This window comes from Eleginops maclovinus, chromosome 12, assembly GCF_036324505.1.
Source record: "Eleginops maclovinus isolate JMC-PN-2008 ecotype Puerto Natales chromosome 12, JC_Emac_rtc_rv5, whole genome shotgun sequence".
Taxonomy (NCBI): Eukaryota; Metazoa; Chordata; class Actinopteri; order Perciformes; family Eleginopidae; genus Eleginops; species Eleginops maclovinus.
In genome coordinates this window covers 5,603,993-5,629,271 of record NC_086360.1, presented here as the reverse complement: position 1 = coordinate 5,629,271, position 25,279 = coordinate 5,603,993, and the positions used below count along the sequence as shown (strand labels likewise).

The 25,279-nt window shown below is 41.2% G+C and overlaps 1 protein-coding gene across 2 annotated transcripts in view; it reads right to left on the bottom strand.

Moving 5' to 3' along the window:
* LOC134873216 (spermatid perinuclear RNA-binding protein-like) overlaps positions 1-5,224 on the bottom strand; it is a 95,614-nt gene extending 90,390 nt beyond the window's left edge. For both annotated transcript variants that reach the window (XM_063896679.1, XM_063896680.1), the window contains exon 1: positions 5,018-5,224. The gene's annotated coding sequence lies outside the window, so the exon portion shown is untranslated. The remainder of the gene's footprint in view (positions 1-5,017) is intronic.
* Between the last annotated feature and the right edge of the window lie 20,055 nt (positions 5,225-25,279).

The window sequence follows — 25,279 nt, the reverse complement described above, 5'->3', positions numbered from 1 at the left end:
TGAAATAAGAGAAGATGGAGCCGATGGCAGCAGGAACCTCTGCTCAGGTTTCACTGCCTTACCTCACCAGATCCGTTCAACTACTAGAGAAGCAAACGCATGACAGGATAAGTAAACAACCTGCTGACGCAGCTTTCACTTAATATTTATATGCATTCATAATTAATGTGGGTGCGATGTTATATGTGGTCGATATTGCCCAGGTTTTTATACCACTATATGTAAATGTTGTTGTAAGGCTGTCAAAACGAGACATAAAGACAGCGTATGACACCAGATGCAGTATGGGAAGCTAGGATTTTTCGGTATACTGCTTTTGACATACTAAGCATTATGATTTTTCTAAATGGTAGTAGAACAGGTATTGGAACTCATGGTTCGTGGAACACAATGGTCTTAATCCTGTGTCTGATGCATGAGCTGATCATATTCAAAACTAAATAATGACAGAGGCCAAACTAATATTTATTCAGGCTCAGTCATGTCCAATCTCTTTGGTCAACACAGTTTGGACAGCTAAAAAAGGACTGAAACCTAAATTAACGTTTATTATATAATCATAAATAAATAAAAGTATATCAGCAAACCCTAACAGTGGAGAAGCTAGAATCATGTCTGCCATCAGATGTGGGTGATCGATTTAAACATTGATTGATTATTTACATGTTTTCCTGTTGCTGTACTTGTTGTTTTATAAAAAAGGTTGTTTTGTTTCTGTTTATTTCAAATGTGTGAACATATTTAAATCTGTCTCAAATAAAATATATATGTTAAAGGGGCCCTATTATGCTTATTTTAAGGTTCATATTTGTATGTTGTGCCTCTGCTGTGACATGTTTAGTGGAGGAGGAGGAGAATCTCCCTCTGGCATCAACTTTGAGATTTTAGCCTTTGCAGACCATTTACATGCAGAGCATAAGTCTGGTTTCCATGGTGAGTTTGACTTGCACATGACCCTCTAAATGTGTTTGGTTCTTCGTGCTAAAAGGACAAAAAACTATTTGGAGAATACCTACTTTTCATCATTAAAATTGAAGAGCAGCAACAGGGAATATCAAAGACGTCAAGATATAGACTAAGTGGAAATATGTCTGGCTGGAACACACGGTGTGCAACTGCTGAGAGGGCGAATCAAAAGAGGACAGCTTCACAACTGTCACTGTAGAGCCACAACTAAAGGGGGGGGGGGGGTGTAAACGTGTTGTAGAATGACCGAGTGGGGGCTTGTGAGGTGTAACAATGATGTAACTCTAAAATGAAAAAAGGCCTTTTATCTTTGGCCTAATCATTAATACAAAGAGTAAATAAAACCCATATCAACTCTTATTCTGTACCCCATGCAAGACCCTTTTATTATGTTGATGAAACTAAGTTTTCATCGTCCATCTGTCATTTGTTTCCGACCTCACAGCTGGGGAACATCTGTCATCCCACAATTTAAAATGAACAAAATAACTGTTGAGTCATTTTCACTCTAATGACGAATATATTCATCGTCAAGTTCTGCTCTGGTGCTACGTCCGAAACACGTCTGGACATCTTTTTGAGGCAACACAGCATTAAAGCATGGCCACTCCAGAAACCATTTAATGATCCTGAATTCTCCACAAACATTGGTAGTAAATAATACCAAATAATATTGAAACGCATTAATGTCGATTGTTAGATATTGTACCACGTCACTGAAACTGACAAAAATAAATATCCAGAAATGTTCAAAAGCATGTGTCAAACTTGATGCACAAAACGTTAACAATTATGAATATAAACAAAGGATGCAATCATAAAAAGACAAGGCATGTCAACGTTTCGATTAATTCAATTGTTATCTTGCAACGACACAGGGATCCCTTCTCAAAATGTAGAAGGGAAAACAAACGTTCAAGGGCCATACTGACCGCCTCGCTGCACACTATCCCGCATATAACACGGCCCGATACTAAACAAACAAACGACTCGACTCCCAATATCAAATGATTTTATTGACTCAAAAATGATCGTATTTCTTCCGCTAAGAAAAAATAAACTTTGTTCCACGGCGCACCAACGGCTGGAACTGCGACAACAACAACAGCTTTACGGCAGCACTGATCAAGGTTTTCTGTAACTGTTCCAAGTCTGTTCACAGTTTCTGATTCACTATCAAGATGGACCCTGCAGAGCCCAGACAGTGGCTATGTCTCGAACCGGACACTTCAGACAGTGCACTGAGGTTCAGGGTCCTGCATTGCAGAGCACTGACTGTGGTGCGCACCTTCGCTGATAAGTGTTCGATTCGGGACAGCACTTAACGTTAAGCACCTGGCGGAAGTGACGAACGCAAATCTGCTTGCGACTCTAAACCCGCGAAACATTAGCAAAAATAAACTACATTTGTAAACAAACCTACATGAGCAAAAATTAAAAATGAGTGTGGTTTTGGTGATTTTTCTCTCCTTGGTCTACCCCTTTCTCCACCCCATGTGGAAACTTCACCGTCTCCGCAATCGTGGGAGGATACTGCGTTTACTTGCTGAACGCCAGCTGGTATGCACATTTGACATTTTGAGGGGAGGGAGGGGGAATGTGCATAAACATTTAGCATACACGCATGAAAGCAGCCCAGCGCTCCTCCTCTTCCGCTACGTAGCCAAGATGGCGCCCGTGAGGTGCGCGAAGTGTCCATCGTTTCACACTCAATTTTTTTCCATCTGAGGGGCACCATCCGGGTACTTTTAGTGCGCTGAACTCTGCCGATTTTGCCAGTGTGAACGCCCTAAGCCCCCAAAGTCAGTGTCCGAAGGGCAGAAGTGTGCGAATCAAGACAGGGCCAGTGTTCCTGTTAGTGTTTACTTCCTGTCTGTCATCTTCTGGTGATTTATCTGACGTCCAGCGCTCCGTCTTTTAACTTATTTTCCTTTCTCTCTCTTGATCCTCCTTAGCAACGGTCAATATAGTCCTTGACAGCGGTCTGTACTGCTGAATTAACAATGTGTCACATGTTATGAACTGACCAATCAGAATCGAGTATTCACTGTAATAAGCAATTTGAAAGACCCCTAATGCTTCAGATGCAATGAGCAGAAGTGAGAAGCTAACGTTAGGCTATAAACAAACTACCACGATCACAAAGCTTCGCCTCGCCACGGCTAAGGTAAAAGCAGCTAATGTTCCAGGTGGTGATTAAAGTAGGCCCATTTACTTCCATCAACAGGATGGGTTCTGCAGCTTCCTCTGGCTGTGAGCCGGTACCTCCTCTGTCAGCATCTTTGCTGAGGATTTACTGTTAAGAAAACATGTGTGTATTCCTTACACATTGGACAGGACGACTCTAATTGAAAAGAAAATGTCACACACACACACACTTGATCCTTATTACCAAGTGCTGCTGGTGCATCCTCGTCAACACTTTTAGCTGAAGCCGGTACCAAGGCGGCCCGCAGACCAACATTAGGCTCTGGTTTCCGTTTCTATTTACATTCCGCGGCCTCAGAGGAGCCACCTGCTCCGGGATCTGGGGGCTAGTACTGCTTACCGAGCACAACAGGCTCCCACTGGAAGTTGTACTGTTGAGTGCGAATGAGGTTCAAAATATGAAATACTTTCACTCATTAAGCAGATGGGGGTGGGAGGGTCTTGATGACTCTACAGCAGGGGACACATTATGTTATGGGAGAGTCTCTCTCGGAGCATGCTGCCTTCTTTCAACCAACCGTCTTAAGAGTTGCTTTCATTTAATCTTCATGTAAAAAGTAAAAAAGCCTCCGAACTGAGATTTGAGCAGACGATATAGCAGTCTCATTTTTGACAATTTGAATAGAATCCATGACCGAGAAAATAACCTGGTTTCATTGTGGCCACAAAGAATGGCAGAGTGTGAATGAGATTGACCCAGCTATACAAGGTGTTGAAAATCCTATTACAGACAAAGCTCACAGTTACAACAAACAGGTCCAGTCTCGTACAGTCAGAGACAATTACTGACTGCTGATTGGTTAAGGATGCCTTATCAATTTATGTGTTGGGGTGTTTTCCCTTTCCTGTAGTGTGTTATATAGGTTTTTGTGCATGCAAATCGTCTGCCAAGGCTTAAATCCCTCCAGAGGTAGGCCTAGTTTCTCTCCCACACACTCCCCCCTTGCCTGAAACGCATCCATTGGAAATACACTAAATGTTATCAGATCAAAGATTAATTACAGAAAATTACAAATCCAACTTTGGCCACATTCACAATTTAGTCAGCATCAGTTTAAAGTACTGAGGAGTATAAGGTAAGCTGTTGGCAGTGAAGGTCAGTCTCTCCAAAGTCAAATTATGAGGTAAAACAAACAAAAACTCACATAAGGGAATTTCCTTGAACATATGAACATGTAAATAGAAATAAGACCATAAAAAAAGGTTTCTTTTGGCTGCTTAACTCCATTCACACTGAAATTCAAGCAGATGAACCATTCAGTGTGCAGGTGCATCATGGGGGTTTAGGCTACCTGTACCTCTAAAACACTACGAACAATCAAGTGCACTTACAAACAGTGGGAACTTAATTTCTGGTAACAGGTAGTCCGTTGGGTTTCCTGTAATAGCATATTTTGTGATAGGCTGGTCTGCCCGTTTTATTTTATTTTTTGATTCATTTTATTTTTGATTCATTAACAATGTGTTATCTGGATTGGGCTGTGACGAAAAAAACAACCACATTTGGAATCAATTTAGTTGATCTAATCTACTCTTCCATCTGTGTAGAGAAAATTATGTGTTTTAGCGGTAAGGTATTTCTTTAAACGTTAAAAAGCCGCGTGCGGGACGGTCAGTGTGCTCCACGCGGGGTGCACGGTCGACATGCAGCCCTTAGCAAACTTGCCTTTTTTTGTTAATCTCCTTAACAAGAGGGGACTTCAGTAACACGCAAGCAGACCTAAAACACAGGGAGGCTGAACTTAACCGAGCCGTGCGGGACGTTCAACAACACGGCAGCAGCACACCGGTGCATCCCTCGCTTCCTCTGCATCGTAAACTGTCACAAAAAGCGGACACTTACCTTCACTGACAGTCCGCTCAGCACGGGGAGGGGGAGGAGGCTCGGCTCTCAGCGTATCCAAAAGCTTTCAGAAAACACTTTTGGTTGCTTGTTACAGAAGTGAATTCCCGTACTTGTGTCAGTTTCTATCCGGTCTCACAACGTGGACTGGAAGCGGCAACAAGAGCGGCTGCTGAGGGTCTCCGGCCAGCCTGCTGTCAGCGCTCATCCAACGCAGGGGGGAGCGGAGGTTGCGGCTGCGCATGCGCCAACCAAATGCTATTGAAAAACAAAGATCGTTTAATGAAATGATGGACCAAGCAATGCTTTTTAGAAACATGCCAAACTGAGGTCATGTCCTTAGTAATATATTTGAGTCAAATATACTGCCTGGCCAAAAAAAAGGTCACACACTCTAATATTCGTTGGACCGCCTTTAGCTTTGATTACGGCACGCATTCGCTGTGGCCTCATTTCCACAAGCTTTGCAATCTCACAACATTTATTTCTGTCCAGAGTTGCATTCAATTTTTTTTTTCTTGTATTGATGACGGGATATTCGGACCACTGCGCAAAGTCTTCTCCAGCACATCCCAAAGATTCTCAATCGGGTTCAGGTCTGGACTCTGTGGTGGCCAATCAATGTGTGAAAATGATGTCTCATGCTCCCTGAACCACTCTTTCACAATTTGAGCCCGATGGATCCTGGCATTGTCATCTTGGAACATGCCCGTACCATGAGGGCAGAAAAAAAATCCATTGATGGAATAACCTGGTTCAGTATATTCAAGTAGTCAGCTGACCTCATTCTTTGGGCACATATTGTTGTAAATACAACAATACACTGTATATATATATATATATATATATATATATATATATATACACAGTGTATTGTTGTATTAGTGTTTTTTCTTACTAGATTTCTAAGAATTCATTACCGTTTTAAAAAATGATTGAAATTACATGAAAATAGTAAAACAGACTAAATAGACTAAATATAGCCTAATCTATAGAAAATATTATCAAAACGTGAATAGCATTCTAACCATGGTATACTGTATTTCTTTCAGAACACAACAAAACATAGAGAGGTGGGAGTTTCCTGCTATGTGGCAGCACAAGCAAAGGTATTTTGATGAACTTGTGGACATTGTGCTGGAAACAGGCACAAGAATTATAACTTTAATGCAGCTACATCAAACATGCCAGTAAAGTAGTCTCTGCTGAGCTCAAGATAAATGGATGACCATCCACAACTATTTTTACTCTGTATACAAGCGTTCTCCTTCAGCTGATTAAATGTCTGCAGCCAACACGAGGCTGGTATGCATGTTCCATCTGTAGCCTCTAATTTGCACACTGCCGTGCCATTACCCCATGTCTGCATGTCTGCACTCTGTATGTGCAGCCAAAACCAGTATGCGGCAAAATAACAACCTCTGAGGCTTCCCAAACTGGAACATTTGTTGTCGGCTAAGAAAGTCAGTCACTGTACACAGAGAACTTTTAATATTGACGTATCCGTAGACAGGGCTTTGCTGTACATAACAATTAGCATGTGAGTCACTGTGTTACAAAATTAAAATGTGCAACAAGATTCACAGAAAACTTGACTTCATCTCCCACTTAAAGAGGTCCTACTGTGCTTTTGTTTTGTTTTTTCTTTTTCCTGCAGTGTGTTCTATAGGTTTTTGTGCATGTAAATGGTCTGCTAATATCCCCAAGTTCCTTCCAAAGGGAGGTTCTCTCCCAAACAACCACCCTCTGCCTGAAACACCTATATTGGACTCCTTTGTTGGCTTCTGTAACAGAGTGTCATCACTAAACATTCACGATAGGATTGGCTAGCACTCTAACTGATTGAAGTTGATATGATAAGGGATGGACGGTGAAAAGAGCTGTTTCAGCACAGGCAGTATGAGGAAAATAAAGGCCTTTTTGAACATTAAAGCATGGAGACATGTCACATTATAGGCGTAAAATACAAATATGAACCTCTACCTGCTTCCACTTGAAAGAAACATGCTGCGTTTTCCTACTACAAAGTTGCTTTTACCATGCACCACTTTAATTTGCACATGAGATTAAAGATTGAACAGTTGGTAGTTTGGTAAAGGTAAGGCAGCTTCACACATTTGAACTAAAACATTACTTACAAAGCATGTCCTGTTAACTTTTCAATGGTGAACAAAAAACAATCAAAATGCTTATACACATTTACAACGTAAACAATGTTTGACTTCCATGCTTGCACAGCATGCATGTTTGGTATACCATAACTGACCTCGTATACCCTGTGCAATATTATAAATAGGCACCCATGTTATAAAATGTGCAGCATGAATATTACTGTCAGTATCCTGTTTCTCAGGAATGCTTTCTGAGTCAAACTCATTAACCATGTGAGGTTGCTCTTAATTGAAAAACCTAAAACATTCATTTAAAAGAACAACTCAAGAAATTCTTCAAATATTTAACCACTTGCATTTATGTAGTTTATAAACGATGTTGTAAAACTCAGTTACTTAAAAAAAAGTCTAACTCCATTTGGCTGCAGTTATGGGAAGATAAATTGAATGCAAGAAAAAAAGGACAGTGAGATCTGTGTGAAAAATCACAGCCAAGGCGTGAACGTAGTTGAAGTTTCGTCTTCACAGTAATGCAATTAGAACTGTATTTGTTATTTTTTTCCAAATGAAAAACATGTAATAAAAGTTGTGAACTTGAAGGTATTTAACAAAGCGAACAATTTACCGTTGATAGTGTTAATACCTGCACATTGCAGTCAAATGGCTCATGGGTAGTCTAACAATAAAATGACTGGCAGCTCACAATAGGTTTTTCCAGAGTTCTCAACTGCCTCTTCTGGACTTTCTCAGCAGGGTTAAGTTAATCTGAAGCTCCTTGAAATTCAGTTGAAAGGTCAAAAAATGCAATTAAATTCAGTGTTAAAGGTAAAATTCACCTCAAAATCAAAAACACATATATTTCTCCTTACATGTAGTGCTATTTAAATGTCATAATGGGTGTGCGTTGCAGTGTTGGCGAGATCATCCGTAACGTTGTCTGCCTTTTCTCCAATATAACGGAACTAAATGACACTCAGCTTTCAGTGGTCGAAGCGCCATTAAATACTTCTAAAAAGTTAAACAGCAAGGTCTCTAAAGTAGCTTAAAATGTCTTTAAGTACAGTGAGTAAATATGCTTCAACCATTGGGTGTAGATAGATGAGGAAGTTACATATATAAAAGGCTTCAGTGGTGTTTATGGTCTTGGGCAATCAGCAGCAGAGTGGTGCCTCTTCGTTTCTTTACTCATCTCAGGTAGAAAAACACAGCAGCTGTTCCCCAGCAGAGAGCAAAGCATTCCAGGTAATACTGAATGAATCCTGCTGGTGACTCACCACCGCTGTGCACATCAACATAGTAAGGAGTGCATCATATCTAACATCACATATTAACCAAATGAGCCGAAGAGCGGATTAGCTCATGTCAGAAATTACTGTAAGTGCAGCAAATGTGAGTTGACTTTTTGTGTAAAGTAATGAATAATCAAACGCAGATTCAGCTGAAATATGAATTGTGGCAGCTTATCTTTCAAACTAAACACATGTGTATGAACAGGTAGCCGGAGAGGTTCCAGTTGACCTTCTGCAAGACACCAAACCAACAAGTGGCGCCGAAACATGGCAGCCCCTTTGTTCTGACACCTCTACATGAAATGCTTGTGTTGGTGCATGTGCATATTCCTGACTATTGTGTACAGGTCATGTTTGGGTTGTGTGTAAATCAGGTGTGTTTTATATATGAAACGTTTATTGCATGTGTGTATTTCAGGTGTACTGTTTAACAGAGTGAAAACTGAATCCCCCTTGTGGTATTAATAAAGTCTGTTTTCTTTTTTAACACCTCTCACATGCGATCCAATTGTACAACACAGAAACACACCAATTTCCCTCTTTTTTGTGTTACTGTTTTCTCACATTCAAACTCAACTATGGCTTCCTCTCTTTCACACACACACACACACACACACACACACACACACACACACACACACACACACACACACACACACACACTCACACACACACACACACACACACACACACACACACGCACAATCTCACTCTCTCTAACACACACACATAGGGAGCTGACACTCTCCATCTGGTATGTGCTTAACACCACAGACGTCAGGTCCCCCACATCTATCTATACCAGGGAGCATCAGCAGCGTCTCAGCCTTTCAAGCAGCAGAGGAGGACGGCGTTTATCTTATCTGTCCTGTTGCACCACTCTGTGGCTCTGCATGCTCAAGTGACCCTGTTTAGATGGAGAGACACACTGGCTGTTATTCTGCTGCATCAGCAAAGTGCTGGGTTACAGGGGTGAGCATGCGTGTGTGTGTGTGTGTGTGTGTGTGTGTGTGTGTGTGTGTGTGTGTGTGTGTGTGTGTGTGTGTGTGTGTGTGTGTGTGTGTGTGTGTGTGTGTGTGTGTGTGTGTGTGTGTGTGAGCTCTGTCTGCGTCACTTAGCAGCAGGTGGACTGGAGAGTAATAGAGCCTCTGCAGCGGCCCTCCTGCCTGCTCTCCTCAGAACACACACAGGTTTTGGTGATTTTTACCCTCCAAATTTCTCTGGTTTCACACTTTTACAATCCCGCAAAGATCATAATAATTTCTTTGGTAACAAAATTGTTTTGCGATTAGATGGAAGTGGTCCTATTATGCAAATGTTCAGGTTCATATTTGTATTTCCTGTCTCTCCTGGGACATGTCTCCATGCTTTAATGTTCAAAAAGCTCTTTATTTGTTCTCATACTGCCTGTGCTGCAGAACCTCTTTTCAGCCTCTGTCTGAAACCAGAGCCCAGTCTGCTCAGATTGGTTAGCTGGCCGACTCTGTTGTGATTGCTCAACCACTAATAGTTGTCCCGCCCCTTAATAACAATGTGTTTGAGTGCTAGCCAATAGAGGCGCACGTGTTACATGGTGATGTAAAAAATTGTCCAATCGGGGTGTTTCAGGCAGGGGGGGAGTGTGTGGGAGAGAAACTCCTTCTGGAGGAAACTTAGGGATTTAACAGTAAGCCTTTGCAGACCGCTTACATGCACACAAATATAACACACTACAGGAAAGGGAAAACCCCAAAAAGCATAATAGGGCCTCTTTAATATAGCAATTATGTTACCACTCTTTTATTCGGTGTGACTGACTTGTCTATATAGCAGCTTTCTGATTGATAACAGCAGAATAAACAGCTTCCTTCCTTCAATGAGATAAATGATTTGGTATAGTGGGGATGTCAGTGCAGAGGATCCTTTTGCTATACAAGTTGCATAAATGTTGCAAGCAAAGGTCACTAGATGCTTGGATTGCAAAATAAAAACAATTAGCTCTGCATAATCATGTACCTTTAATTCACTGCATCAACCCTTAAATCAGACTTTAGTTCACCTGAAGTAAATCCAGCAGCTACCCTGCAGTATACAAAGCCATTCAAACTAGCTGCACCTTTACCAGCTCTGAGAACACTTTAATGATCAATAATTATAAAACATATCAGAGATATTATTCTCAAATGGACCAATCACACAATGACTACTTTTACTGTCGCTACTTTAAGTACATTTAGATGAGAGTACTTTCTACTTTTACTGGAGGAACATTTTAAATGCAGGACTTATCACACCTCTGCCGATCAAATACATGCAATTAGATTAGATACGTTTAGATTTACTTTATAGATCCTACAATGTTTAAGTGTTTTGTTACTGTAGCATGCTAACAAGGCACCGCACATGAGCTGATGTTAATCACATGAGCAGGTCAAGAGCTCATTTCATCGATTAAAAATGTGTTCCCCCTTTAATCTTAAAGGGATATTTTGCATTTGGTATTTATGTCATGGTTCAACTTATGGATCTAACAGACCATCCAGGAGTCTCTCCATACGTTAGCCGAAAGGTGCAAACGCGCAACAACAGCCCAAAAGGATAAAATGCTAACTCATTTCCAAATTTTGGGACTCATTCCTGCGCTTTCATGGCTTCATGTGCATTTTCAGAGAGAATGGGACATTGTACACATATACAGTCTCTGGTCGTACAGTGGTTTGTTCTTCGTGTGTATAGTGTTACAACGCATGAGAGATCCACACCTACCAGGAAGTGTCATATAGGTGTTTTATGAAGGCCTTTAAAAGCTTAGTTGCACCGGCACAAAAATAATGCTGAATCATGCCTCAACGCTCCCTCAGTAATAACTAAATTGTTTAATACAATGTGAAGCAACTTGTGGCTGATCAAGTGAAACCAGCTTTATTGAAGACTTTTGAAGAGCTTAAATAGCCAGTGTCGTTATTAAAAACATGAATGGGTCATTGTACAAAGCCAGAGCATGTGTCGGCTGCACACGCTTTGGGAAAGTATATCTAAATGTGTAAATGGAAAACAAACACAAGACCAAATTAATGGGTTTATAATCCTGCTAATTCAAATGCAAATTAGCAATTCGGCATCAAGTCTTCATTTGATGCGCACGAAGAATCAGGATGCAACCGTTTCTCCTACACTCCGTATCTCCCAAGAGAGAATTGATTTAATTTTATTCTTTTCGAAAAACAAAGTGTTTGACTCATTTAATTTGCTTGCAGTTCATTTTTTTTATTACTTTGACTTTACCAGAGATGATTAGTGCAGACTAATACTGGTCAATATATGTCAGGGGGAGCGAAGCAGGCAGGACACAAATGCAGGAAGGACACAGGGTTTAACAGAAAATACCTTTATTTCAAGGCCAAATCGATAAGAACTGTCTTCCTACGGAACACATCCAAATTTGACAAGGATCTAACAACGACTGCGTAGGCCGCAATGGGACCCCTCTGGAGGACGGCCTGGAGGGCTGCGGGACTGCTCCAGAGGAAGGTAAGGAGCACCTGGGGCAGGAGGTGGCCTGGCCACCGAGGAGACAGGAGCACAAGTCGGCGGGACCCCTGTTGGTACTGGCGTCTGCAGGACCCCGGAGAGGCAGGAGATGGTTTCAGCGGGACCCTCGGTGGTACTGGCGTCTGCGGGACCCCCAAAGAGGCAGGAGATGGCTTCAGCGAGACTCCAGGTGGTACTGGCATTGGTGGGACCCCCAAAGAGGCAGGAGATAGCTTCGGCGGGACCCCGATGGTACTGGCATCGTCGGGACCCCCGGAGAGACTGGTGCTGGGGGTGGCGGGACCACCAACTTGACAGGGAAAAGGAGTTGGCGGGACCCCCGACTGGACAGGGACATGGGTCGGCGGGGCCACCAACGGAACAGGTGTCGGAGGGATCACCGACTTGACTGGGGGAGGAGTTGGCTGGACCCCCGGCAGAACAGGTGTCAGCGGGACCCCCAACGGAGCAGGAACAGTTGTTGGCGAGACCCCCAACGGAACAGGAGCAGGTGTTGGCGGGACCCTCAACGGAGCAAGAACAGGTGTTGGCGGGACTCCCGACGGAACAGGTAACCAGTGGACCCCCAACAGGACAGGAGCAGGTGTTGTTTGGACCCCCATCGGAGCATTTGATGGCAGGACCCTCAATGGTGCAGGAACAGTTATTGACGGGACCACCCGACGGAACAGGTGACGGCGAGACCCCTAACGGAACAGGAGCAGGTGTTGGCGGTACCCCCAACGGAGCAGGAACAGGTGTTGGCGGGACCCCCTATGGAACAGGTGACCATGGGACCCCCAATAGGATAGGAACAGGTGATGGTGAGACCCCCAACGGAGCAGCAGCAGGTGTTGGTGGGACCCCCATCCAAACAGGTGACGGCAGGACCCCCAACGGAGCAGGAACAAGTGTTGGCGGGACCCTTGACGGTGCATGTGACGGCTAGCCCTGTTCCTGAAGTGCTGATTCTGTGACTGTCGCTTTAACTTTGAGCTGACCTGAAGCTGGCCATGCCTCTTTGCAGCCTGCCGTGATTTAATGCCATATTATGTTACAGTATCTTTTATATCCGGCTTCTTTACACATATTCTCTCCAGTACAGCGTTAGCGATACTTGCTAATGTAAATGCAGACTATATTACTTCCAAAACAAGAGTTGTTTCAGCTCACCGACTGCATATTGCGGATGATAGGTTGGGACGTGTCACGTGGGTGGGACGTTTCCAGGAGTTCAATGTAAAGCCAGCCCACATTGGCCTGATTACGTCATAAGAACAGCAAATCTGGATCAGCTCGTTTGTAACCCCGTTTTTAGAGATGTGGGTAAGGAAGACAAATAGAGGCAGTGGTGGGCCGTCAGGGCCAGCAAGGCCTTCTCTGCTGGCCTAAACATCATCAGAATATAAATTAAATTTTGATATATTTTTTCCACAAATACGTATTAAATTATTCCCCATAGTCTATTCTCTTCATTTTATAGCGTTCGTCTTGGCTGCGCTGCTTCCAGCCTCAGAACGAGATTTGGAGGGCTGGCCTTTATGTTAGAGCTTTTATCCAATCATATTTCAGCCATAATGTGTTGCTAGGGTCAAAGAAATCTGCCCTTAGGCCTTCAGAATCAACAGTGCGGGCGGCTGTAAGCTTAAAGTGAATGCAAACAAAACTGTGGCGTTAACCAATCCGATTTCGAGGTGGCGACAACGGGCCAGCTAGCAGGCGTACGCTAACGTTAGCACGTGCACATCTTCTGATTGGATACGCACTATTGAGAGGCAGAGCTAGGCAGTAGGCAGAGCCATACAGTCTATGGGCAGAGCTAGCAAACAGAACTAGAACTTGAGCGAGCTAATTTGTGTAGATTTCTACAAGCTATTTTTTTCAACCCACAATGGCTGAAGGAGGAGAAGAGATCAATTTGGTCGAAGATATAATTACAACGCCATTTTCAAAACGAACTTTTCAAGTAAAGCTACACATCTTGAAAAGGGAACGACCAACTCCAACGCTAGCGAGCCTAGCACAGCAGGGAAACTACGAGCGGTACCCCTGGCTCACAGCCTCCGAGAGGCACTGCAAATTGTACTGCCGGGAATGCCTGGTATTTGCAACTGATCGATTTGGTGTTTGGAGCCACACTACATTTGCAAACTTGAGTTGTCTAACCAAGGCAGCAACGAGACACCAAAGCACAGCTGGGCACTTGGAAGCACTGGTGCTTTTGAAAACCTTTGGGGACACCCGAGTGGATCTACAGCTCAACGAACAAGTGCGCAGGGAAACGGAGCTCCACAACGAAAGGGTGAACAAAAATAGGGAAATATTGAAAGACTAATTGATTGTGTCCTGTTTTTGGGTAAACAGGAACTTTCATTTAGGGGACACGATGAAAGCGCCGAGTCCAGAAACAGAGGAAACTACGTGGAGCTTCTTTCTTTTCTTGCTGAGAACAACACAGATTTGCATTACCACCTGTACACAAACAACATGTTTACTGGGACGTCAGGCAAAATACAAAACGACCTGATTTATGCTATTGCTGAAGTGATGGGAGGAGAGATCAAAATGAAGATTAAAAAAGCACCCTTTGTCGCTGTTATGGTGGACGAGACGTCAGATGTGGGTAATGTAGCACAGCTGGCACTTGTCCTGCGTTATGTGACAGACACAGGTGTCAAGGAGCGGTTTGTCAGATAATCTGATTAATTAAGTTAACTGTAAATGCTGATGTATTGATTATAAATGCTTCGGAAATATTAATATAACTCTGTTGTACTTGACTATGTTAAGGTGATGCAATGCCCAGTTATACTGCGTTTCTGTCTAAATGTATAGTTTCTAGAGCCATGGCGTCATAATGATGGTATTAAGAGGTGGAATAATTCAGGTAGGACTGTGTAGGACATCACTGAAGGCCTAGGTGTGAAATGCACGGCCCGCCACTGAATAGAGGGTTGTATTTTCTGACACTTTGTGAGAGCCAGACCGGGCACACACATTTATGTATAAAAAACATTAAAAAGTGCATTTTACATAATAGGGGACCTTTAATAAGTATTACTGCTAAACTGAATGAACTGTTATCAGGAAATCTAATAAAGATCTCATAATTACATTCCTAGAGGTTATCTAGGAGCACTATTGCTGCTGGTGTACGTTGTATCCTCATTTCTGCTCATACAAAAACCACATGATTTTACCCTCCCTCCTCTGTCTTCCCGTTTCACACTTTCACTTCCACTGCCGCTCAAATGTTTACACTCTCTCAGTTCCTTCTCTTTGTCAGAGTCACCTTCACCCTTGCTGTTAATCACTTCTTTCACTTGAGGGACTCACTTCCTCTGTTTCTCCCACAGCAGATCTGTGCATCGCCTCCATCTGCCCTTCACCTCCACCGCTGAATTACAATCAAGGGATCAGGACGGGGGAAAAAAGGAAAAGAAACAGCAGCCGTGCACAGCAGCGACATCAATCATGCGTGTGTGTCCGTGTATGTTTGTGTGTGTTTGTGTGGGATGATGCAGTGTTAGAATAAAAGGATACATGTTGGTCTTCAAGCAACTGTGACATTAGTAATGTAATGTATGTGCTGCACCGTATAGAGCAGTTTCCGGGGTATAAATGCATATGTGGAGTAGCAAATGGGTATAATCTGTATTTGCATCATTGTATCAATATACGTTGGCCGGCGGGAAAACTTTCAGAAAATGATGCGAATACAAGACACAAATGTGCAAAAACATGCAAAGGAATAAACCTCTTCTGCAACTTGATGAAACATGCACAGGGTTTTTTATAAACACACTGCATAAATGAAACGTTGCAAATAAAAACACTGCAAAAAGCTCAAAACACAACGGATACAGGCACACTACAAAGAGATGAAAACAGCTGGGCCCGGAGTCTGTTTTAACACTTGGGAAATTAAAGTTGGTCAGCAATCCATGTTAGTGGAAACCTACCAACAATGTCATTTTGGGGCTTATTTTAACAATGTGATCGCATAATTCCTTTCGATATCCTTGCAGATCTGCTGTAGCCTAGCTAGCTAATATAGCTAATCTAGTCATTTCAAATAATGACAAAACATTTCCATTATCAAACCGACTAACTCTGCCAACAGTGAGTCCCCATTGTGTTTTGAGCTTTCTTGCAGTTTCTTTATTTGCAGCGTTTTGTATCTACAATGTTTCGTTCATGCAGCGCAATGTAAACTGTGGTTTTTATTTTATTTAAGTTGAGTAAGATGTTTCTTCATTTGCATTGGTTTGGGCACATTTATGTTTATATATTTGCACATCGTTTTTGAAAGTACAGCACGTTTCCCTTAAGGTAAATGAAGCGGACTTGCACCTTTCGGCCAACGTAGAAGGGGATATCATAATATATGAAAAATGCTTTGGTCAGAACTCAATACAATTTTTAACATGTGGCCCATTCTATGATCAAATCAACCCCCCCGAACGGTGCTTTATGTTTGTAGTGAGTGTGGACTGTTTTCCTCTTTTCTCTGTCAGCCTGCGGCCAACAGCCCGAGGCCAGAGAAAGAAAGACCACATGAAGTCCTGAATTAGATGGAGCTGTAAATATTTGATGAGCTGCTGCGTGTTTCCAGCAGCTTAACGGGCGTCCAAGGTCAGAAGAATCCGCAGTCTGACACGCAGGGACAAGCACATGCACGTTCATGGGTAGATATATGTGTGTTTACAATGCATGCACACACAATGTGGACATATACAAACACACAGCTGTACAGAGTTGTATGCTTTTATCTTTGTGAGATCCATGTGTTTTCTAGGCTTTTTAAAACTAAATCAGACCATTAACTAAATACCATGTCCTTCCTCTCAAATAGCTGTAAGTAATACTAGAAATAGAAAGCTAAAAAAGGAATGTGATCATTTTTCAGTTGTCTTACTTTCTAAAACTTAGTTGAATAGAAAAAATTGCCTAACTGACCCAAAATGTCTTTACCTTGCTTTATATTTACCAAAAATGTCATCACTATTGTGTTGAGGCAGTGGCTCAGTCTGTAGGGAGTTGTTCTTCGTACCGAAGGGTCGCCAGTTCACATCCTGATTGGACCAGAGTGGACTGGTTAATGGAAAGGTGCCAGTTCACCTCCTGTTAACTGCCAATGTGCCCTTGAGCAAGGCACTGAGCCCCTGGGTGCAATAGCTGCCCCTGCTCCGAGCACTATGGGTTAAATGCAGAGGTCAAATTTTGCTGTGTACATGTGATACAAAATAAAGAGGGTTTCCTGAAAATGTCCCTGTTTTGATGGAAATGACCTCCTGTTTCACTTCCAAAATTCCTCTCAAAGAATCAATATTATGCTCATTTTCAGGTTCATGGGGAAACTCCCTCTGGAGGAAACGTTGGGATTTTAACCTTTGCAGACCTTTTACATGCTCAAAAACCTACAGGAAAGGGAAACCCCCCCAAAAAGCATAATAGGGCCTTTTGTCCACTTAATGTCTTCACTTTATTTTGAACCGCATTATATCTATTCCCAAAATGTCTTAAGCTACAAGTCTTAGCAGTTTACCACTGGTGGTCTTCTCAAAGATAGAAGTACAAGCACACACACACACACACACACACACACACACACACACACACACACACACACACACACACACACACACACACACACACGATCAATTCATTGATACGTGTTGCTCTCTCATACATCATGAAAGCCTTGTCGATACTTAACTCATTTATATTTAAGGTCTGCTTAGAGAGATGGAACATCAGAAAAAAGAAATAGCTGCTCACTAAACATCCTGCCTTCGTCTCTGCTGCTGCTGGCGGCAGTCCAAACATGTCGCTGCCATCGCATCCATCTGCCGCATGTTTGCTGAGACGTCAGACAGATGATGGATGTAATGATGCATTATTATAAGGCCACCAGGGGTCAGAAAATAGAAGAAAAAAATAGCAGAGGAACGACCAAGCCGGAACCGAAGCCAGGGCATACAAAAGAGCTAAATATTCCTGTATATAAGGCTGCAGGATTTGGAAAGAATAAGTAGGTTAATTGTGAAAAATGTTCACAAATTTTGCAATTGTGATATGGTTCACAATATTGGAGAGTTTAATCATTTTCTATCATTGTTCTCATTATTAATGGAAAATATAACAAAATGATCATGGGTCATTGCATTTTTTTTTTTTTTTCAAGAATCTTTAACAAACAAATGTGATTTGTGAAAGTCTGTAGTATTACATTTGTAATCTGGGTTCTCTGCATCTCCACAATACTTCATTCAAAATGGTTTTCTTAGCTAATAGTCCTGACTCCAGCTCTGCACATGTATTTCAGTGTGTGTAGGGTATACATCAGGGATGTCCAAACTATGGCCTGGGGGCCAAATGCTGCCCGTGGTCCACAGCAAATTCTAAAAGAATGACGGAATATGGCCCATACCAGAAGCGTGTGCTTGTCTTATATTGTACTTCTTAATTATATATATTATGTAAAAATATACTTTTCCGTGTGTTAATCAGCCCAATGTTCTAATATATTCCCTCTATTAAGGTTGAAACATTTTCAAACAAACCTTAGTTGATAAAAAAGGCCAATAACTTATTTGCATAACAAACCTGACATCTGCCTTTCATATTTCCCCTTATAATAAGCAATCTGAGTCTTCTGTTTTAAAGAATAAGTTGCAACACTGTTAATGTTATGAAATAAATGAAACCCTATGGAGAGCTTGGAGACCAGCACTTCGTATTTTGTCTGTATGTGGCCCTAGGTGAAAAAAGTTTGGATACCCCTGGTATAAATTAATCATGTGACTGCGATTTGTACAAAACGTTAAGTGGGACGTCAATTAAGACATCATCTGTAAAGTGGTGCAGAAACAAGCCCTAAAACCAGCAGCATTGTACCACTTCCGGTTCCCATGTTGCGAAGTCACCGGTTTTTGAACGTGTTCGTGGTTATAGGCCTGAAATAAGATGTGTGGTTAAAGCCAAACAGATCTTGATATTTAGTTCTGCTACATTATATATGTCAATAAATACCCCACTTGGAATGTCGGAAAACTTCTATGTGTCATAGAAACAGCTGTTGCTTACAAGAAACAAAAGAGACAAAAAAACGTCATCAAGCCAAAGCAAGACCGCCTTTAGCTTAGCGGTGGTGATGCATGCCATGCGACCGCGATGAAGCTCGTTTATAGGCTAGCGTTAGCTTTTTAACTTCTGTTGATTGCGTTTACGCTTCAAAAATCACAAATTGGCATTACTATGTTATCATGCTAAACAACACGTGTTAAGTATCATGTTTGACACAGATCTTATTTTTAGCAATATACCGAAATCCAATGGAAGAACCCAATATCTTTTTGTCAAGGGAGCCCTTTGTGATGCTAACTTCTGGATTGGTCTACAAATTACACCATCACAGTAGCTCTCTATTAAGATTGTGTGTGTATAGATTGAAAGAGCCTGTGATAGGGGAGTATTATCTCTCAGTTTTCCCCCCTTATGACAAAAACCTCAGTTATCCCAGGATGGTTAGTGCACTTTGCAGGAAATGATCAGTCGGTTACCTGCAGTATTTGCTCTTCCATATCAAACTAAACATGATTATGAACTACAGAGAAAGCTTTTTTTATTCCAGCATTGACTCAAGAACTCTTCTTTGTGTAAAACAAGTGAAGAGACCCTAGTGTGAATCTGCAGCAACACATTGTCCCTGATAGCAGGGGAGGGGAGCCTCACACATATCCTCTGTAGCTTACTTCTGTGTGTTAAGTCTTCTATTTTGGGCGGTGGTTAAGACAGGTAGCATCACTTGAGAATTAGCTGAAATCCTCGGAGTGGTGATGAATCACAGCAGGAGAGAAGTGCTCCGCAAACGAAGCACAAAAGGGAGAAGGGGGCGAAATGAGTGTTTCTGCGAAGATCCAAAAACAAGGATGGCTTCTAAAACAGCTCTCGAGGAAAGCAGCTGATGGGCAGATGGAAGTGAGATGAAAATAGTGACAAACTGTTCACGCTGCAGGATGGCCACCCATCCTCTCCCACTGTGTTTAGAAAAATAAATAATACATGACCTGCACTGCAGCTTTTGTTAACTGTAATCTGATATTTTGCAGTGAAAATACCAGAGTGTTCACCAGTCAGAGGAAAATATCTGAGACAGTGACAGTGAAAAGGGCGAATCATCAATATTTCAGTGCACACGATAACAAAAACGAGGCCAGTGGCTTTGTGCTGACATTTCTGAATCCTTCTTCAGAATCAGATCTGTGTCTGCATTAATGCTTCAGGGCGTAGACAGACTGACAGATCTGGGCTGTGTGTGAATCCCTGTTTGGCTACAATATAAAGGATTTAAAACACTTAAAACGCAATGTTGAATTGGACTAAAACAATAGGCCCAAAGAATTCAGAAACAACATAGTCAATGTCTAAAAAATATTTAAAGGTTCGTTACAATAACCACTAACATGACTGAAAGAACAAGCTCGTGAATACAACAACAAAATGGATTTCCTCCGGAGGGGTTCTGGCATCTCCCTTACGGTGCGTTCACACCGGACGCAATTCAATTTTTGGGCGCGTCATGATTACATGTAACAATATTCATGTTGTTGTAGTTGATGTCTACCATAGTATTTGAAGGACGCAAGTTAACACAACTGACTGCCGCGGTGTAACTCGAGTGATAAGAGCGATGCGATTAGAGCAAAAAGAGCGATGCGAATATTTGCATCGCGTCGGTGTGAATGCACCATTTGGGATTAAGTGGAAAGTTCAGTCACCCGGGAGGGACTGAGAGAATAACTGCTGCTTGTTCGCATTGAATGGAGCCAGTTTAGGTGGTTGAGGAACCTGGTAAGGATGCCACGTGGGAGCCTCCATAGTGAGGTGTTCCAGGCACGTCCAGATGGGAGGAGACCGAGGGCAGTACCAGGACCAGGTGGAGGGATTATATCTCTGGCCTTGGAAAGGGAAGTTCGGGACCTTCTGCTGGAGCTGTTTCCTCCACAACTCGACTCCGGATAAGCGGTCAAAGATGGCTAGTCACAAAAATAATTATAAAAAAGGAGAGCAAGTGGATTACTGAATTACTTAATTTTTTTTTATAGAAGGTGCGTTTAAATAATTGTAAGAATAAGCTTATATTTTAAGCCTATAGATACCACTAAAATAATTAAGGAGCTACTGTAGTTTTTTAACAGGGTTTAGGGGCTGATAATATTGGTGGGTCCTCTCTATAAGACATTTCCGATCCAAACTAAAGGCCTAGACAGACTTAGACGGGCATCTAAAAAAAATCATCATTTAACAAAAAACTTTCAGACAACTCCAACAAAAGTGCAAATACAAAATATATTTTGAGAACTGTTTTCAGAAAATCCAGTCTTGTTATAACAGCTGTATAATCCAGTTGAAAGCAAAACACAAGTCCAATGTCACTCCACAAAAGAAAGCAAAACATATATCTAATCCAAGGGAAGCAAAACTTTACAAATAGAAGAAAAATATCCAAAAAGGTAGTGACTCACCAGCTGCTCGAAAGGGAAACCAACGTATATTAAAGCTGGGCTTTCGCTGGGCCTCCTTTTCAGAATCAGAATCAGAAGTACTTTATTTATCCCAAACTGAGAAATTGTTGCGTTGCAGCAGCAAAATACAAAGAGAAGCAAACAAATACAAATAATTAGAACTAAAAAATGAAGTAAAAATAAAAATGAATGAAAATGAAATATACAAATGTACAAAATATACTGAGAGGAAAAAAAGATAAATAAAGAATAACAATAGTTAAAAACACACTATATCAATAAACACAGGGAGCTGCTGCAACATGCTGCCACATAGTAGCAGCGCCAACAGAGGTGAGTTTAAAATGGTCCTATAGCAGCCTGAGGTAACACCATCACTTGGAGCTAAACCTTCCAAATCTACCCACATCTTCAAAATTCCCTCCAGCAAGGCTGCCTTTTCCTCTTTTTCCTCCTCTACCAAACACCAGCCCCTATCAAACAATTCCCTCTCTCTTTGATCTCCAGGGCCCCCTTTCCTCACCTGAACACCTGATTAGTTACAGGGAGTTGACAGGTTAAAGCAGGGGAGACAGGGACACAACTCATACTATAAACAGATGTATTTGTTTAATACATAGGTGGATATGTCACATAGTGTGCAGTGATTTAGCATTTATTGCATGAGTGAAGAGAGAATAAAAATTAGCAGGTTTACAGCTCAGTGGGCCAGATGGTGCCGTCAGTTCGAGGGACACATTTTTAATTTGATCAACCAGATGCCCTGGTATTCTTCATGTTTATTTGTGGTAAAAGAGACCTTGACAACATCGTGGCAGACGGCAGTTGGCTCAGAGAGGAAGGCAATCCCCTCCAGCAAACACAAAATACTTTCAGGGACGCATCCAACTTTTGACGAGAGTCTCCGGTGACTTCCCTCCTGAACAGATTTTAAACCTGAAACAGTGAAGTCCTCTCAAGGTTTCAGCACTGCGGCACAGAACGTTTATTTCATGGTTTTTATTCAGTGTCTGCTCCACCAAAAACAGCTGTATGGACACAGAATGTCTGAATTTGGGGTATTCCTTTAAAAGCCAATGGTTCTAATTTTTGTCATATTATATGTAAGAATAATTTTTTTTAAAAAAAGCCAAAAACCCAAAACTAGTCAGTTTGTAGTAAAAGTTGTAAACAATGTAACAATTAAAGATATATGTGCTAAGCTGCACACATTCTTGGAGATAAATTTGTACATTATTTAAATTTAGATTCAAAACTCTGTAAAAAACACTGTAAAGTGTTACAGAGGAAATGTTGGATATGTACGGTGGCCGACCAGTGCAAATGCGCCACAATGGCCCAGAACACCTACATTAGGAGAAATGTGCTGCACTTTAAAACGATGTAGGAATAAAAAACAACCTGAAAACAAAAAGCGCAAAATTAAATGTACCAGGTTTAGTGTGGTCTACAGAGGTCCTTAAATGTGGAATGAGATTAATGACACTATAACAATGTCCAACTGCCTTTAAAAATCAATTAAAGCAACCCTTGTTAAGCAAATATATCAGAGATTGAATACACTGAATGGCTATGAACCTTTACACAAGTTTACTTTCCTCTGAAATGCATTTATATGTATACATCTTTCATATAACCTGTCTGCTTGTCTATTGCTTATTTTATACAAATGTTTAGATTGTTTGATTAAATATTTTTAAAACATTAAGCAGTTAGGGTTAGAGTATTACAGTTTTTAGGATTTTTGGTCATTGCGTTATGTCTTATGACTGCACATGTATTTTATGTTAAAACACTTTGTTTTCAGTGACAGTTATAGTTGGCCAAGTTTTTGAAACTGCAGTTTATTTCATTGTTTTTTGCCGTTGCCATTTTCAGCCATCATATATTTCACATTCTTAGAAAATACAAATGTATTTCTTCTCCACAAACAGTTTTTATATTATATTAATATTTATTTTGAACAAACTAAACTTTTTACCAACTAAAACGTTCTGGGAACACAATCAGCCATTTCAGAAAGTGTTGAGGGTCATGTTCCTAGTATTAACGTACAAGTAGTAATCCCTCTTCAATGCCACACTAGTCAGTTTTTCTGTTTATAAAATCATTCCAATGTAAGAGATGGGCACAATATCTATAACATCAACAAAAACGTGTATTCATACCATGGCTCATTCACTAGATCTCCCTAAATCACATTGTTTTTGGTAGCAAATATACAGTTAACCATTTTCTGTGAAAACAAAGAAATGTTTGCACAAATTCTTTACTTATAAAGTAAAATAACAAAATGCTAATCTTACTTAATATAAACTATTGAGAGCTTCCATCCACGACGTTCTATCAGGCTCACTTCCTGCTTTATTATGGACTTCTGCTACCACCAAGTGGTCAAACATATCAGGAGCATCCAGAATCAGTAAATAACAAGTGTTTTAAAGCTAATATTGGGATAAAAGCATAGAGAGAAGGATGGAGCAACAACAATCTACAGCAGCTTTACATCGGCTGAGTTTACAATTTACTTTAGTTTTAGAATAGAAGATAGAATCAGAGGATGAAACCCTCTTTATTAGTCACATACATGCACACAGCAGAGCACACACAATTGGTCCTCTGCATTTAACCCTCAAGGGCACCACAGCAGGGCATAGGAGGTGAACTGGGACCTCTCCAAGGACCCTATGATTCCCAGTCCAAGCCCCTACTTACTGAGCCACTGCATTTGACCCACCCTATTGTTAGGAGCAGCGGGCTGCCATTATGTACGGCGCCCGGGGAGCAGTGTAGGGAACGGTGCCTTGCTCAGGGACACCACGGTAACAACTTGGTCTTTCGGGACTTGAACTGGTGACCTTCCAGTTCCCGGGCCAAGCCCCTATGCACTTTGCCACCACCGCCCTATGAATTTTATGTTACTTTTAACATCCTCTTTACTACATCTCAGAGGTAAATATTCAATTTTTTAAAACTTCGATTTAACTGAAATTTTACATGATTAATATATAATACAAATCAGCTAGAAAATCATGATTATATTAATATAGGTTAAACTAGTATAGTATAGAATATTTTTAATAATTATAAAATAAAAAGAGATCCAGCAAGCACATTTATGCATCAATAGTAATAATCGAATAATAACATATATGTATGTCTATATATATATGTATACAGATATGTATCAGTCTAAGAATGGCCAATTTTGGACGAGTACTTTCGCTACTTTGAGTGTTTTTGATGCTAATCATTTATACTTTTAAATAAGTATGAATTTGAATAGAGGACTTTAAGTGGGGGTATTCAAACACCAGTATTTTTTTAACCAATCTTGGCTTTCCAGTGAAATTACTGGATTAGCTATAATAATAATTATGCAATTGTTATAGTTTTTTTCAACATATACAAAGACACCTGACAATAACAGTCACACAAAAAACAGACAAAGCTAAGTATGCTAGCTAGCTTACTGCAGATCTGCAATCATTTCTGAAGGAATCATGCGATCACATTGTTAAAATAAGCCAATATAACATGGATGTTAGGTACATTTACAGTGATGTTCATATTCTAATGCGTGTTTATGTTTTCTACAGTGGCCCAAAGATGCAAACCCAAAACACTTGGCAAACACCACAAAATCATGGACACTAAAAAGCGATGCACACAGCTTGGACTGAGCGTTGAAGTTCAGGGGTTATGAAGTTGGCCAAATGTAACTGTCACTGCAGACAAACTTAAATGTAAGTTGTTTATTTTAACAATGTGATGGGATGATGAACAATGATGAATCTAGTCATTTCAAATATACTGACATTG